The 17,179-nt window shown below is 45.4% G+C and overlaps 2 long non-coding RNA genes across 3 annotated transcripts in view; one reads left to right on the top strand and one right to left on the bottom strand.

The window, feature by feature from the left end:
* Positions 1-3,829: 3,829 nt before the first annotated feature.
* LOC309523348 overlaps positions 3,830-17,179 on the bottom strand; it is a 35,979-nt gene continuing 22,629 nt past the window's right edge. The window contains exon 2 of the long non-coding RNA XR_014215318.1: positions 3,830-4,290. This is a non-coding gene — a long non-coding RNA (uncharacterized lncRNA). The remainder of the gene's footprint in view (positions 4,291-17,179) is intronic.
* LOC309523330 overlaps positions 4,284-17,179 on the top strand; it is a 36,121-nt gene continuing 23,225 nt past the window's right edge. For both annotated transcript variants that reach the window (XR_014215299.1, XR_014215300.1), the window contains exon 1: positions 4,284-4,516. This is a non-coding gene — a long non-coding RNA (uncharacterized lncRNA). The remainder of the gene's footprint in view (positions 4,517-17,179) is intronic.

The raw sequence follows: 17,179 nt of genomic DNA, 5'->3' as shown, positions 1-17,179 counted from the left end.
GATGAAGACATATTAACAAAATTGACAAAGGCAATAGCAGAATGGCTGGGGGTTCAAGAACAAGAGATGATATTGGACATTGAAAAAATATTTAGAATAAAGGTGGACAAAACCAAAACAAGGAAAGGACCTGGAGACTCCTTGATGTTTTTAAATTCAAGACTGCTTAGAGATAAAATACTATTGAAAGGCAGGACAGACCCACTCTGCATAGAAGGGAGCTATGTAGAATTAATGAGAGAGATCCCAACACGCCTGTTGAGGAGGAGGGACAATTATAGATTCATGACATCAGCGCTAAAGAAAAACAAAATAAGGTTAGATGGGAATTCCCAGAAGGATTGTCATTTACATATAAAGACAGGAGGAGATCCTTCAGATCAGTAGAAGCTACAAAAATCTTTTGGAGGAAGTACTGGGAGGAATTGGGAGGAGAAAAACTGGTAGAGTGAAGCAAGAAGGACAAGACGGAAACCTTTATTCACTTTTCAACGTGACCTTAGGACATTGGTTTATTCCGGACTATAACCACATAATAATAGTAAAGTTGTGAGTATTTTAAGCAAATAAACGACTATGAGGCTGAAATCTATTTCATGGAATATAAATGTATTGAACAGCAAACTTAAAAGAAATAGGTTAGAATGTATATTAAAGAAGAAAAAATGGGACGTCATATGTATACAAGAAACACATATATCCATGTTCAGTTTCTGTTAATTGATTCTCATGAAAACTTACAGATTCTGGCTTCACACAATTAACTCAAGGCAGTGTCAATTTACTCTTGGCAGAAAGCCAAGGTCTGCTTGACCTAGAAACTATTTACACTGATTGGTTAACGACCAGCACTCAACTCTGTTATCTAGGAATGCTAGCACAGTTTGGTGTTAGGTGTGTTGAAGCTGTAGAAGTGCTGTGTATGGTTAAGAGAGAGAGAGAAAGAAAGGATTTATTTGCTTTGTTTTGTATGCAGAAACTCTGCTGTTTTTTTCCCCTTTTTAATAAATCCTGTAAATAGTTATTCTGAGTCTAGCTGACCAGTCATTTCCACCTCAACTAGCTTCTTCGCTGTGCAGGAAAACTCTGCTACGTTTGGGCTAAAGCCATTAGGGCTATGCCTGACACTTCAAAGTTCCATGAATCCAAAACTCATGTAAGGGTGTTAAAAAATACAAGACTAGGACAGGAATATATAGTATCTGGAACGGAAAGAAAGAGGGGAGTGGTCATCTATGTAAATACAATGTTGAAATCCCAAATGTTATTCCAAGATGATGAAGGTGTTGGGAAAAAGCACCAAGGCAAAAGCCAGCTCCAGATGGCTGGAATGCAAAACAGGATGCTGTTGTTTTGCACTGTACTCTTGGAGAAAAGGTGGAGCCTATTCTCTGTACTGAGCACCGGATGTTAGCTCAGTGTGTCATCTGACCTGTGCTGGAAGTACAGGGGAGGAGTTGAGTCTCTTCTGATGGAGTCTGAAGGGAACGGTCGCATTTCTATGTACTGATGAGTGACAGGAATAAACATGTAAAAAGGACTCCTGTCTGTCTCATTTCTCCTCCCTGGGAGAATGCAGGGAGGGAGAGAGAAGCAGAGTAGCGGAGGGTGTGTTCTTCACGTCTGATTGATGAGGAGAATCGCCGGAGTTATGACCTAGCCTGCCGGGAGACGCAGCGGAGAGGTCATCAAGTATCCAGCTTAATTGCCTCGGGGGAGGCCAGGTACCTCTGCCTGTGGCTGAGATACTAACATATGGTAGCAGAGGATGGTTGCGATTCATCGGACATCTGCATGAGAGGCTGGTGGATTGTCCTCCTCTGCTCCAAGGGAGAAGGCAAGCGTCTGACAGAAGCCAGAGGCTGAACAGACCCAGAGGAAAGTGTTTCCAAGCAACGGAGATCAAGGTATGCTGCTGCATTTTTGGGCTAAAAGTGTGAACGCAGGTTGATTAATTCCCTGGTTCACGGGGGAGCTGCGTTGGAAAAATACAGCTCCGGAAGGAAAGGCCTGCAGCTTGGAAGCTGAAGCCTGCATTCCACAGATTCTTGTGGTTATAAGATAAGAAGTCCTGAATGCACTCTTGAGTGGAAAGTTACTGGCTACGCAGCTGCATTGTGAGGCTGGGAAAGCGAAACTAAGCCATGGAATGTTTTGGCTACAAGCTTTACGTGCTCTTGGAAAGGGACTTTCCGTAGCAGCCTGCGTTTCGCTGCCAGGTGCAAAGAGCATAAACAACTTGCAGTTTGCCTGCAAAGAGAAAGGAAAAAACAACTGTTGGATTTTGCAGTTTGCTTGACAGTGTGAGCTGGAGGCTTGGCTTCAAGATGGATGCCAAGAAAGGAGGTTTGCCTTACCCACCTCCCTTAGACAATGACAATTATTCATCTTGGTCTGTAAAGATGAAGGCCCTGCTGCAGAATCAGAGGCTTTTTGATGTAATTGAAAACCCCATCCCTGCAGCACCAACCAGAGGTTGGGAATCACAGAACGTGAGGGCCAGGACTGCTATAATTCTGTGTGTCTCAAATCAGCAGCTTGTGCATATCCAGCATTTAGAACACGCGAAAGAGGTTTGGGACACGCTGCGTACAACGCATCAGAGAGATGCTGGTTCTTCAGCGTTGCTGTATTTTGAGAAGTTGACCAATCTGAGACTTGCGCCTGATGGAGATGTTCAAGCGCACCTGACAGAAATGAAGTTTCTGCGTCAACAGATGGTGGAACACAATTTCCGTCTTCAGGAGGAAGTGTTTTGCTTCATGATGATAAACAGCCTTAACCGCACCTACAAGGTTGTTGCCAGTCAGCTTGGTTCCCTACCTGCCGCGCAGCTAACCGTGGAAAGAGTGTGTGCTGTGGTCCTGAACAAACACGACAGACTTGCTGCACTGGAAGTGAAGGACAGGGGGAGGGAAGAACAGAGTTCAAATCTTCCCACTGCTGAATCTACTGGAGAGCATGCTATAGCATTGAGTGCTGTCCGATGCCACAATTGTGGACAGACTGGGCATCTACAGCGAAACTGTAGGAAGCCACGCCAGTCAAGAGGAGCAAAGAGCAGCTCTACGAAGCCTGAGGCGTCAGGCAAAAGCCGTACCAAGTGCCAGGTGAAACCTGCAAAGGCTATGATGGCGAAAGGAACCACGCCAGATGTTGGGAACGCGTTCATAATCGACACGGGATGTACAAAGCATTTATGCCCGCACAGACAACTGTTTTCGACATTGAAGAAGCAAAGCTTCACTGTGAAACAGGCCAACGGTCAAGAGTTGGAAGCAACAGGAATTGGGACTGTGTATCTTGAGAGTCTGAACCTGACTATAAGTGATGTTTACTTGGTTCCAGAACTGAAATTTAATCTGCTGAGCGTGTCGCAGATTGCAAAGAAAGGACTGAAGCTGTCCTATGATGCTAAAAGCTGCAAGATCTACAAAGATGGAGAACTGTTTCTTACTGCCAAAGAGAAAGATGGACTGTATTTGTTGACTTTTGATCAAAGTGATTACATGAAATGTAATTCTTCTGATTCTAACGTAATCTCTCTTGCAGGTGTGACCAAGAGCGCCCGGAAGGTGCCGAAGGTCGACAGAGCGTTTCAGCGGGTGTATGCTGATGTGATTGGTCCTCTAGAACCATCTAGGGGCAATGCAAAATATTACCTTTTGTGTGTGGATTGTTTCACTAATTATTCTTGGGTTTATTTGATGGAGAAACCGCAAGAAACTTTAGAAAAGTTTCAGGAGTTTTGTGACAAGGTTAAAAATATGCATGATGCTAACATTGATTGTCTTTTCACAGATGAGAAGCAAATTTTTCTGTTACAGAAGTTTCAGAAGTTCCTGGATGGAAAAGGGATAGACCACAAAGTTGCTGTTTCGACCGAAGCGTGGAACAGGGGGGTCTGTGTGAGAGTGAACAAAGAATTGCAAAAGGGGATGCATGCGCAATTGCTGAGTTCACATTTGCCACATGAATATTGGGCCGAATCTCTAGCGTCCTATCTTCATGTGTGGCTGAGAAAGGTCTCAACAGAGTTGGGATGTTCTCCTTTTGAGAAGCTGTTCAATAGAAAACCTTCTGTTGCCTATTTTAAGGTTTTCGGGTCTCATGTGAGAACAGAAGCTCCAGGTGGAGTAAAGAATGCCAGAGGCATTTTTGTGGGTTATGAAAAGGGTCTCTATAGAGTAATTTTGTCTGAATCTGGTCAGGTGATTCTCACAAAATTTCTAGAGAGTGCTCCTGAACAAGAGCGGGTTGTAGAACAAACATTTCCCACAGGTGGCAATTCTGATGATGAAGATGATGATTTTTCTGATGTCACAGATAACAGTGGTACTGACGATGACAGTGATAGCTCAGAGAGTTCAGTTGTAACAGTCATTGAGAGAAAATCTCACACAATGGATAGACCTTCACAGGTGAAGGAAGAACCACTGTTAGCTATTGCTACTGGTTCTCAACAAAGTCCACAGGTTGAACCAGTGAGCACAGAGGATCAGAACCTCATACGCAGGTCTGAGAGAGCTACAAAGGGTGTACCACCAAAGAGGTACTCAAAAGAGTTTGCTAACTTAGCTGTTGCATGTGTTGCTATTGTTAACAACCCAAAGCAGGTTAAAGCAGTGTCTAAGTCAGAGACAAAGACACAACAGAGAGTAGCTAACCAAGGTAATGCAGAAGCACTCATTCCTTGGAAGACAGACAACCAGAGAGGTACACTGGTGAAACCAGTGGTGGGGAGTTCCAAGGGTGGAACTGAAACAACAGGGGACTGTTATATGTATAACAACTGTTTGTTCTCTTCTCTGGATCATGTTTTGCCAATTGTTGCCTTTGGGGGAGGATGTTGGGAAAAAGCACCAAGGCAAAAGCCAGCTCCAGATGGCTGGAATGCAAAACAGGATGCTGTTGTTTTGCACTGTACTCTTGGAGAAAAGGTGGAGCCTATTCTCTGTACTGAGCACCGGATGTTAGCTCAGTGTGTCATCTGACCTGTGCTGGAAGTACAGGGGAGGAGTTGAGTCTCTTCTGATGGAGTCTGAAGGGAACGGTCGCATTTCTATGTACTGATGAGTGACAGGAATAAACATGTAAAAAGGACTCCTGTCTGTCTCATTTCTCCTCCCTGGGAGAATGCAGGGAGGGAGAGAGAAGCAGAGTAGCGGAGGGTGTGTTCTTCACGTCTGATTGATGAGGAGAATCGCCGGAGTTATGACCTAGCCTGCCGGGAGACGCAGCGGAGAGGTCATCAAGTATCCAGCTTAATTGCCTCGGGGGAGGCCAGGTACCTCTGCCTGTGGCTGAGATACTAACAGAGTAATGGGGGTAGAAATACAAACAAAAGAAGGGAAAATCATAGTGGTGGGAATATATGCTCCAAACAGTAAAAAAGGTTAATTTTTTAGAAAATTGGAAGAGAGATTATGTGGACGAAAATATAGTAATTATGGGAGATTTTAATGGAGTAACATCGATAGAAATGGACAGAATGCAAAGAGACAAAACGTCGAGTTCAGGTAGATTACCACTCTCCTTTTCCCACTTAATTGAGAATTTTAATTTATATGACACCTGGAGAACAAAAACTCCAAGTGTGAAAGACATAACCCATTACTTGGAGGCGAAAAAATCTGGGGGACGAATCGACGCAATATGGCTATTGTTATGTTTCCAAGGGGTTGCTCGGGAGCAAGCAGGCAAATATCTCCCTACTTGGCTGTGAAGACTTGGCTTTGCTGCCAAAATTAACTTTATCTGTCCGGAGCTCCCGTGGCTGACTCAATTGCTGGCAGAATCCGTGAGTGGGCGGTTCTTAAACTTTCCCCAGCAAAGCAGCTTCTTGACGCCCAGTCTGCGCCTCCCCTCTCTGCACTAATGCTTTCTGCGCAAAGAGGGCGTGGGCAGCGGAGGACCCCTTCCCTCCCCGCTTCTTCCAGGCAAGGAGTCCTGGGACCACCTCACCACTTCTGACTCCTGCACCTCCTGCACCTCCTCTCCACTGGAGCTGCGTTTACTCTCTTCCGTTGAAGAGGAGCTACTTCCCACGATCCCTGGAGGCTCTCTATAATCCATTTGGCTTTTGCTCTCTCCCTCCTGCACTGATGGCAGTTCCTTGACACCCACCCCCTCCTCAAGACCCCCCCCCTCCCCACTGGTGAGGTCTTTTGATGAATCCTCCTCTCTCTCGTCAGCTGGCGATGCGGGGAAACCCCTGAAAGAACCGTCATCATCTTCTGCGGATTCAAAACCGGCCTCCCATCCTCTCGCATCCCCTCCAGCTGGTTGAACCTCCCAGTCTGATTCTTCTCCCGCGGACACCTCCCCTCCCTCCTCTTCTGAGGCAGGGAAACCTACAAAGTCCCCTTCGTCGTCGGTGGGTCCGAACTCCTTCTCCCAGAACCTAGCTATTGGTTTGGGCTTATGCGGGAACAAACCATGAAATTCTTCCACCAGATACCCCTCTGTGATGGATTCAGCAGGGACCCACGTGTTTTTAGATCTGGGTTCTCCCTCCCAGGCCACCAAGTACTCTACCTGGTGACCTCGCCACATCGAATCGAGTTTTTCCGTAGCTTCATTACAATGTTCCCTCTCCTCTGCCTGCGGATGGGTGGTGACCCCTCCCTCCCTTCCCGGGAATTCCCGCCCCTCCCTGTGATGTGAAAGTAGGGACCTATGGAACACCGGATGTATCTTCATGCTGTCCGGCAACTTGAGTTTGAACGCCACTGGGTTAACCTGCTGTATTACCTCAAAGGGCCCCAGTCGCCTAGGCTGCAACTTTTTGCACCCTCCCTTTAGGGGCAACCCCTGGGACGACAACTACACCCTGTCTCCCACCCGTATGAGCTCCCCTTGTCGGCGGTGCCTGTCTGCCTGCCTTTTGTAAACTTCCTTGGCCCTTTCCAAGTTTAGCCTGAGTTGTTGGTGTAAAGCCTCCATTTCTTCTGCAAATTGCTCCGCCGCAGGTACAGTCCATCCCTCCTCCCCACGCCCTGGGAAGGCCCTGGGGTGGCACCCATAATTGGCCATGAAAGGGCTCATTTCCATGGACACGTGTTCAGCGTTATTGTACGCAAATTCAGCCAGCGCCAATTTCTCTACCCAATTGTTCTGCCTCTCACTGACATAGCAGCGTAGGTACTGCTGGAGTATTCCGTTCGCTCTTTCGGCCTGACTGTTGGTTTCTGGGTGCCTCGCCGTCGAGAAGCTCACCTCAACCTACGTTTCCGCGTTCTGAGTTTCCGCCAGAACGGGAGGTAAATTGTCTTCCGCGATCAGAGATCACCCTCAATGGAGTCCCATGCAGCCTAAAAATGTGATCCACAAACAGCCTGGCTGTCTCCTCTGCTGACACCGCATGCGAGCAAGCCACGAAATGGCACATTTTAGTCAGTAGATCGACCACCACCATTACCGCTGTCTTTCCCCTTGACTTGGGCAGATCTGTCATAAAATCAATGGACACCACCTCCCAGGGCCTCTCCGGTGTTGGTAAGGGTTCCAGTAACCCCGCTGGGGCGGTCCTTTCCCCTTTTGCCCTCTGGCACTTGTCGCACCCCCGGACATATTCTCGTACATCTTCCCTTACCTTGGGCCACCAGAACTGCCTGGTGACTAGTAGCATGGTCTTATGCTGCCTAAAATGCCCGGCTGTTGGGTTGTCATGGAGCTGTCTGAGTATCTTGCCCCTCAATGTCTCTCCTGGCACATACAGCCCCCCCTTGTAGTACAGTAGCCCTTCCTTTTCTTCAAAACCCCCATTGTCCTCCTTTGCATCTCTGAGCTCCCTGATTTTAGTCTGAGCAAACCCATCGTCTCTGGTGAGCCCTGCTAGCTCCTGTTTCCCCTTCCCCCTCCATGTATTCCGGTTTCCTTGAAAGTACATCCGCTCTAACATTTTCCTCCCCAGGCACGTATTGTATCTCGAAGAAAAACTTGGCGAACTCCTGGGACCATCTGACCTGTCTCTGGTTAAGCACGCACGCTGTCCGCCAGTATTCCAGGTTCTTGTGGTCTGTTCGGACCTGGATCTTGTGTCGCGCCCCAATCAAAAGGTGTCCCCCCTCTTTCTCTCCTGTCTGTGAGCAATTTAAACTTAATTCTTGCTCTCTTCCCCTGCCAGATAAACCTGGACAGGGTCCTCTGCCATTCCTTGAACATTGTCGTTCCTCTGATTACTGGAATATTCTGAAATAGAAATAGTATTTTTGGAAGGATGTTCATTTTTATGGCCGCCATTCGTCCCTCCCAAGAGAGTGTTAATCTACTCCAGATGTCTAAGTCTTTTTTAATCTCACTCCAGGTTTTTTTGTAATTATTTTCCACTAAATTTATGTTTTTTGTAGTTACCCAAATACCCAAATACTTCACCTTTTTCACTACCTTAATTCCTGTTTGTTGTTCTAATTGATTTCTTAAGTCTTCCGCCAAGTTCTTAGTCAGTATTTTTGTCTTAGTTTTGTTTAACTTAAACCCAGATAACTTCCCAAACTCCTCAAGCACTTCCAAGACTTTTTCCACGCTTTTTAAAGGCTCTTCTAATGATATCACTAAATCATCGGCGTATGCCTTTAATTTATATTCTTTCGCTCTGAGTTTAATTCCTTTTATTTCCGGTGTTTCCCTTATTTTATTTGCAATTATCTCCAGTACCATAATAAACAGGAGGGGGGACAGAGGGCACCCCTGTCTTGTACCTTTTGCTATCATAAATGAATCTGTTAAGTTATTATTAATAATTAATTTCGCTCTTTGGCTCGAATAAATTGCTTTGATACCCTCCAAGAAGGGCCCCTCTATCCCTATCTTTTCCATACACTTTACAAGGAAACACCAGGATACATTGTCGAAAGCTTTTTCGGCGTCGACAAATACCAGAGCTGCAGGAATTTCATTTTTAAACTCTAAATATTCAGTGATGTTTATTATATTTCTTATGTTGTCCTTCAGCTGTCTGCCTGGCAAAAAACCGGCTTGGTCTTTATGAATTGATTTTATCAAATATTTTTTCAATCTTTTTGCCATTATCTCAGCAAATATTTTATAGTCGTTATTAAGTAGTGATATCGGCCTATAGTTTTTTACGTCAAGTTTATCCGCCTCCGGTTTTGGTATTAGGGTAATATGGGCCTCTCTCCACGAGTCCGGTATCCTCCCACCCTGTAAGATGTTGTTAAATACGTCGCATAAGACAGGTGTTACGTATTCCTCCAGGACTTTATAATATTTTTGTGACAGACCATCTGGACCTGGAGCTTTTCCTGGTTTCATTTTTTTAATGGCCTCCTTAACCTCATCCGTCATTATTGGTTTATTTAGATGGGATTTTTCGTCATCTGTCAGCCGCTCACCCCCATTCTTCTCCAAATATCTTTCTATTTCTATTATATCTTCAGCCTCCTTTCTTTTGTACAAGGTTTCATAGAACTGAAGAAACTTTTCCTTTATTTCATTTGGGTCTTCTATTATATGTTCCTCTATTTTAATCTTATTAATCACCGTTTGTTTTTTCCTTTTCCTTAATTGCCATGCTAACAATCTCCCCGTCTTGTTTGCAGATTCAAAGTATTTTTGTTTCATTGATTTTATCCTCCATTCTACCTCTTGCCCTAATAATGTTGAGTATTGAGTTTGCAGCACTTTAGATATTTGTTTCATCTTTTCATCCTCTGGGTTTATTATTAATTTTTCCTCACATTCTTTCAGTTGTTTCACTATTTCTTCCTTTTTTAATTCTCTTAACGTCCTTCTATAACTATTCTGCTGAATCAAGAATCCCCTGAGGACCGCTTTACTTGCTTCCCAGACTATGTCGATTTTGGTTCCTTTGTTTAAATTCCATTCAAAATATTCTTTCAGGGTGTTTTTTGCTTTCTCAATAATCTCTTCATTTTCTAATAGGTATTCGTTCATTCTCCACCTGTACTGTCCCAGTGATCTACCTTTTATTTCCAAAATAATTGGGTTGTGGTCGGAGAGTGTTCTAGGTTCTATCTCGCATTTCCTTGTTCTTAATGATAACTCTCTTGAGGTCCAAATCTGATCGATTCTGCCCCAACTCTGATGTGCGTCTGAAAAGTGTGTAAATTGTTTTGTTGTTGGGTTTTTGTACCTCCAAATATCAATCAGATCTAAGTTTTCCTGTAAATCTTTAAAAGATTTTGGGAGTTTCCCTTGGTTTGTCTTTCTCTTTTTTTCACTCCTATCCATTTCAGGGTCAGGGACTCCATTTAGGTCTCCTAAAAGAATTAATTTATGGTTCTCTAATTCTAATAACATTTGTTCCAATTTTTTAAAGAATTCTACTTTTTTTGTATTGGGGGCATAGACCGTTATTACATTAAATTTTTCTCCTTGATGGTTAATTTGAACTCCCAGAATTCTTCCTTCTTCATCCTTACATATTAGTGTCGGTTCCCATTTCTCTTTAACATAAACCGCCAGTCCTCTTTTTTTACTGACATCAGAATTAATAAATTCCACCCCCAACTTTTTATTAATCAATACATGTTTATGTTTTTTAGCTATATGAGTCTCTTGGTAGCATATCACATCATAATTTTTGTTCCTCAAAACTTTCGTTATTTTATTCCTTTTGGATTTTTCATTTACACCATTTACATTCCAGGACAAAAACTTCAAAGACATTACTAAAACTAAATTCTAGTTGCTCCTCTTTCTCTTCCTAACCTTCTTCCTCCGCTTCCTCCGCTTCTTCGCCGCTCTCTAGTCCCTCTTCATTCCCCTCCCCCCTGCCCTCTCCCTCCTTCCCCCCTCCCAACCTCCCTCTCTCCCACCCTCCCCCCTCCCACCTCCACCTCCCTCTCTATCTCTAGTATTGTCTTCAGCCTTGCCAAGTTCTTTCTCATATCTCCTCATAAATTTTTCCACTTCCTGTTGGTCTGTCAACTTGAATTTCTTATCCTTAAAGAAGAAAGCAATTCCTTCAGGAAATTCCCATCTATATCTTATCCTGTTTCTTTTCAGGACTGCCACTATTTGTCTATATCCCTCCCTTTTGCGTAAAATTCTAACTAGGATTTCCTTCAACACAATTATTGGCCTGCCACCAATTATAAGTTTTTTATGATAGCTCGTTTTTAATATTAAATTCTTCATCTCAATTGAGTTGAATATTACTAAACAGTCTCCAAGAGGTCTTTTTGTCCTATTTTGGGATATTCTCATTTTTATTCTAAAAGAGTTTTCAATTGTGTATGCGACATCTTCCTCTTTCAGATCTAACCATTTTGCTAACTCTTTGATCATCTTTTCCTTTATGTTCTCATTTGTCTCTTCCTCTACCCCTCTAAATTTTAGGTGTAGTTGTTTCTGTCGCATTTCTGTCATAGCAATATTATCCCAAAGTTGTTCCTGCATTTTATTCACAACTCTCATCTCTTCCTTTATTTTTTCAGTCTCTTTTTTCTGTTCTCTCATGTCTTTTTGCAGTTTTTTATTGGTTTCCTCAAATGCTTTGGATTTGACAGATAGTTCTTGAATTTTTATGGAGAGTTCTCCTACTGCTCCTTCTATCCTCCTATCTATCATCTCCTGCATTTCTTCTAATTTACTTTCTAGATGGCTTTCATTTTGTTTAAACTCCTCTTTGATTTTAAGCCATAAAATATCAAGGTCTTTAATTTCCTCTTGTCTAGAAGTCTTTCTATCCATTGGGGTTCCTCCCCCCTTTTTTCCCATTTTCCCCCAACATCTTAAACCTTATTTCCACTATGTATGTTATCACTAGATCTCTCCCCCTTAGGGGCTCACAATCTCCTTCTCTTCAGATAATCAAACTAAACCTTCTTTAACATATATGTGGGTTTTTAACACTTAGGGTGTTAAAGTGTCTTCTCAAGTTTGTCTATACTTTTTATCTCCTTCTGATCGATCCAATTTGCTTTCTCCAAGCTTCAGCCACTTGCTGGCCTAATCCGTGTAAAGGGAGGTGTTGTAAATCTTAGTAATAACTCTCAAACAGGAGTACTTTGTCCATTGTCCATTGTTAGAGTAGTCCACATAAACCAATAATCAACAAATGAGACTATTAAGCTTACTATATTGGGTGAAAACTCCCCAAAATCTATTAAGGTGAGAGCCAATAAATCAATTAGGCTATGAGACCGTTTTAGATTAGCTATTTCGCCACTGTTATCACGCTAAAAGTCTATTTTCCTTCCAGTCTAAAAGGCAAAGCCACTTTTAGGTTTTATAATCCATTTCTCTTTCCTCAGCAAATAAAGAAGGGTCCATCAATCTGTCCATTGCCTTGGTTAAATGTAGGAGGAGGAGTATAGAGGTAAGGGGTAAGGGGGACAGAGCAGAGGAGGAGAAAGGTCCAGCAGGGTGGGCGAGAACGTCGGGTAGCAGCAAACAATAAATCCAACTAGAGAGGAAATGGGCGAGGGAAGCGGAACCCACGTGGGGGAGTCCCCTTAGCGTTTAGCACTCTTCGCTTTGTTTAATTCCTCCACGCTTTCTCCCACGGAGCTCCCATTAAAGTGTCCTTAATTGTCCCTTTATCTCTATACCGCCTTCGGTTCCCTTCTCCTAACTTTTAAGTCTCCTCTGCTGCTTTTTCCTCCGTAGAAAGAAACAGTGTACTTACAAAACGTTAAAAAGGAAAAACCCATCCAACAGGCTTCTCATCCAACTGGCACCCTCTTTTGTCGCTTTATATCTTCTTTTTAGGCCAACTTTTTGGCCAATAATTATTTCAAATTGTCAAGAATTGCCGCAGCATTCAATACTCACTCAGTCCGGCCGTTTGTAGATATTGCCCTTTTAAACTGTCTGTGATATAATTGACTGCGTCATTTTCCGCTCACCAACGGGTGTGTTCCTTTTGTAAATCCTTAACTATCCCGGACTCTCTTAGTTTGGTTTCCAATTTCTCTAAATACCTCAGCACATCCCACACTGGAGATTCCTTTCTTATCTGACGAAGGTTTATCGCCCTTCTCGGCAGAAGCTGGAGGCATTGCAGCACGGAGTCGGTGCTCTCCCGTTTTGCGCTCGCGGCTCCAGCCTGGGCGTCTTTCCGCTGTTGCGAAAAAACTCCAAGCTGTGCAAAAACCGCTCCCACGCTGCCGGGAAGCCTATCCCCCAGGGTTTCCCCCCTGGGATTTTTGGGGGGCGCAGTGCCCTTGCAACTCCCCCAAGCCTCCGAACTGCTCAGAAAGCCCTTTCCGAGGCTCTCTGCGCTTCCTCGCTGTCCGCGATTCAAACCGGAAGTCCATAAACAGTGTAGTTTTGCTCTGACTTGCTCAGTTTCCTGGAGAAAAATGCACAAGGTTGCCAGTCCCCCTTTGATCCTGGTTGCAACAGTACTGCTCCAATGGCACGGCCGGAAGCGTCCGTCTCCACTCTCAGGGGCTTCCCCGGATCCACGTGCAGGGGCTGCTCTTCCGAGGCGAACGCCTTCTTTAACCTTTCAAAGGATTGCTGCGCTCCCACTGTCCACACAAACTTCTTTTTGCTGCTAAGACAATCTGTTATGGGTGCTGTCAAGTGAGCGAAGTTCTTTATGAACTTCCTGTAGAAGTTGCTGAAACCTAGGAACCTCTGCACATCCTTCCTGGTTTTGGGGCTTTTCCATTCCAGCACTGCTTTCACCTTGTCTGGGTCCATGGCCAGCCCCTTGTCTGACAGCCGGTACCCCAGGAACTCGACCTCCCGGGCGTGGAATTGGCATTTTTCCAGCTTGACCCACAACTGATGCCTCTTCAATCTCTGTAGCACCTCCCTGACATCTCTGACGTGCTGTGCTTCATTCTCAGAGTAGATTAAAACGTCACCCAAAAAGGCCATGCAATTCTTGTACAGCAGGGGGCCCAACACATGGTGCATAAAGGCTTGAAAGCAGGCGGATCCCGATTGCAATCCAAATGGCATGACAAGATACTCAAAAGCTCCCAGGGGGGGGTGAACATGGTCGTTTTCCATTCGTCCCCCTCTCTCATTCTAATCAGATTGTATGCCCCCCTGAGGTCAAGCTTGGTAAAAATGTTCCCCTTCCTCACACGTGTCAAAATATCATCAATTCTGGTTTTTTAAAAATAATTTTTATTAACCGGCCAATCAAATCAAATTAAATCACATCACATAAGTTCTGAATTACAAAGCCGAATTTTAAATTTTGTTGGGGGGACCCATATTTCAAGATCTGAAGGGGGATTCTGATCATCTTCTTGCTACTGCATTAATGTCCAAATCAGACCAAATCAGTCCAAACAGAGTTCATAATTCTATCCAGTCTTATCTTGCTGTTTCCACATCACATCTTGTTCATATATTTTCTCTTTTTTCTTTATGATCTCTTCTGATAGTCTCCTTAAGTTGATAAACACCAATATTAATCCTGTGTGAATTTTTCCGTTCTTCCAATCCTCAAATCGAGATGGTTTTCATATATCATCACCTTCATAGATAACATCGCTCTTTCCATCATTAGCTCGCAAAACTGTCACTCTTGAGTCCCTCTGAGGAGTTTCACCCACAGTATAAAAGCAGCTCTATTTCTCTATTTCTCCTCCCAGACTCAAAACCTCCGACAGAACTTCCCAATATGGCGACGGCAATTTTAACTGCATCATTCCAGAGCTCTTGTACATTCCACGCTCTTCTTAAAACATGCTTTGGTTCGAAAGTTTATCTCCACACAGTCTTAAATCCACAGCTTAAGTCCTTAAAACGACATTTATGACTCGTGAGGGGAGGGGATTCTTGTTTAATCACATAAGGAAAGAAAGGAAAGTTTCCCCCCCTCCCCCATCAGTCATTTGCCATACCGTATCTTGGCGTATCTTCTCATGATTTATTCTTGTCTTGTTTTATCAGAGATCTCGTCTGTCAGCAGTCTTTACTCCCCCTTCTTCGTTGAAATATGTGCAATTAGCTTCATCCAAATTGTTTCTTTTGAAGTTCTTGCAGCTAGTGGCGCGGATCAGGAACGGTGTCCAGGAGTGCCGGAATCCCACAGGAGGGCTTTGTGCCTAGTGCCCCCACCCCCACAAATTCGGGGGTGGTGTAGGGCACAGCAGGCAAGGGCAGTCCCCCCCATCCTGGGGGGGGGTAAGGAGGCTAATTACCCCCATCATAGCCTCCAAATTACCTCGTGTGGGTCCGAGAGATGTTATTGTCAGCCATCTTCCGATGCGCCCCTTAGTGCCCCCCCAAAAATATTGTCAATTCTGGGCATTGGGAAGGCCATGGGTTCTGACACCAAATTTAAACGGCGATAATCTACCACCAATCTGGGCTGATTGTTCGATTTTTTGTCCACAAAGAACACTGGACTCCCCCCCACCGCCTTCCATTCCCTTATGAAACCCCTCTTCAAGTTCTTGTCAATAAACTGCCTCAACTCCTGCATCTCCCGGTCGGACATGGCATACAGCTTACCCACTGGTAACTGGGCCCCCGGAAGCAGGTTGATTTGGCAGTCATATGGTCTGTGGGGGGGGCAGTCTGTCAGCCTCTCTCTCGCTGAAGACCTCCTTTAAATCTGCATATCTGCACCCGCCCTTTTTCCTCCAGGGCCACCCCAGCCACCCTGGCCACAGTCATTCTTGGTTCCTTCCCTCCCAGGCAGTGTTCTAAGCAGTGAGCTGACCCAAAGGTGAGCGACCGCTGATGCCATGACATCACTGGGTCATGTAGTGCCAGCCAGCTCATTCCCAGTATTATTGGGGGTCCCGCCAGCGTGGCCACGTGAAAGGCAATGGTTTCTGTGTGCCTGGAAACACTCATCCTCATTGGTGGTGTCTGGTGTGTCACTCCCCCCCCCCCAGTAGCTCCCTGCCATCAATGGTGGTCACCTGCAAGAGGAAATCTAGTGGCAACTGGTGCAGCTGGTGCTCCAGAGCGAAGTCTCTACTGAAGAAGTTACACGAGGAACCCAAATCCAGCAGACCATTCACCTTGACTGGGTGCCCATTTGGGAGTTCTAGCACCACTTCAATGGCTATAGCTGCCTTGGGAGGGTCAGGTTGGGGCTCTTCTACTGGTCGCTGGCCTGGCTGCTGCCCCTGTTGGTCTGCAGCCAGGCTTTCTCGTTTCCCTGCACCGGCCCCTTCTCCCCCTCCTTGTCGTGGCCTGCTGTCCCCATCATGCCTTGCCAGGCCTTTTGTTGGGGACAGACCCTCGCAAAATGTCCAGGGAGCTGACAGAGGAAACACTTCTTCACCGTTTTCCACTCCTTTCCCTCCTTTTTCCTGAGCTCACTGGCGTTTGAAACCTCACGCGCACAGGCTCCATCGATTTCCATCGGCTCTGCCGCCTGGGAAACCACCCTCGGCATCTCAGGAATTCGGTTGCCTTGGAAACGCTCCCCCCTTATCTCCCGCCTTTCTTGAGCCCAAGCTTCTTGGCGTACTCCTGTCGCAAGCACAGTCTTTGTAAGCTGATCCATCTACCGTGGGCGATTCATCCTTAACTTCGGGATTCAAACCTGCCTCAAACAGCGTTTGCATGGGTTCAGAATCTAGGTCCCACCCCAGCTTGTGCACTAACATCGCAAAACGTGACCAGTAGCTTCTGACGGACAAACTTCCCTGTTTGCAACCCAGCAGCTCCCTCCGCGTCACTCTTTCTTCCGCCTCGCTGGAGAACATCGCGTCCATTGCCTGATAAAAAATTTTCAGGTCTTTCAAAGCATCGTTCCCTGTTGCCATGAGTGGTCTAATCCATTCCCACGCCCCATCCTGTAGGTGTCCAATAATGTACGCCACTCTTTCCCTGTCATTAGTAAAGTCGCTTTCTTGTAATTCTAAAGCGTATTGAATCTCTGTCTGGAAAGCATTGTAGTCTTGGGGGTTCCCTCCAAACTTATTTACCAGCCCGGGGACCTTCCTCCCGATCGGGGTAGATCTGACCTGCGCGTCCTGAGCTCGTCTCTCCTCCAGCCTTGCTGACAGCGTAGCGATATGTGCCTCTAGGCCTCCGGAGGGCTCCCAGTGCTTTGGGCAACAGGCTGCCGCCCCAAGCCTCGGGAACTCCCGCCGGGCTTGCAAGGCTTGCGGATAGCTTCCTGAAGCCTGGAGAGCTAGAGGCATCGGTGCGCACCGACCCCTCTCACTCTCCAGGCTTCAGTGAAAGCCTGCATTCACCCCATAGGACGCACACACATTTCCCCTTCATTTTTGGAGGGGAAAAAGTGCGTCCTATGGGG

Source organism: Podarcis vaucheri, assembly GCF_965113315.1.
Source record: "Podarcis vaucheri genome assembly, chromosome: W".
Lineage (NCBI taxonomy): Eukaryota > Metazoa > Chordata > Lepidosauria > Squamata > Lacertidae > Podarcis > Podarcis vaucheri.
This window is presented reverse-complemented; position numbering and strand designations above follow the sequence as displayed.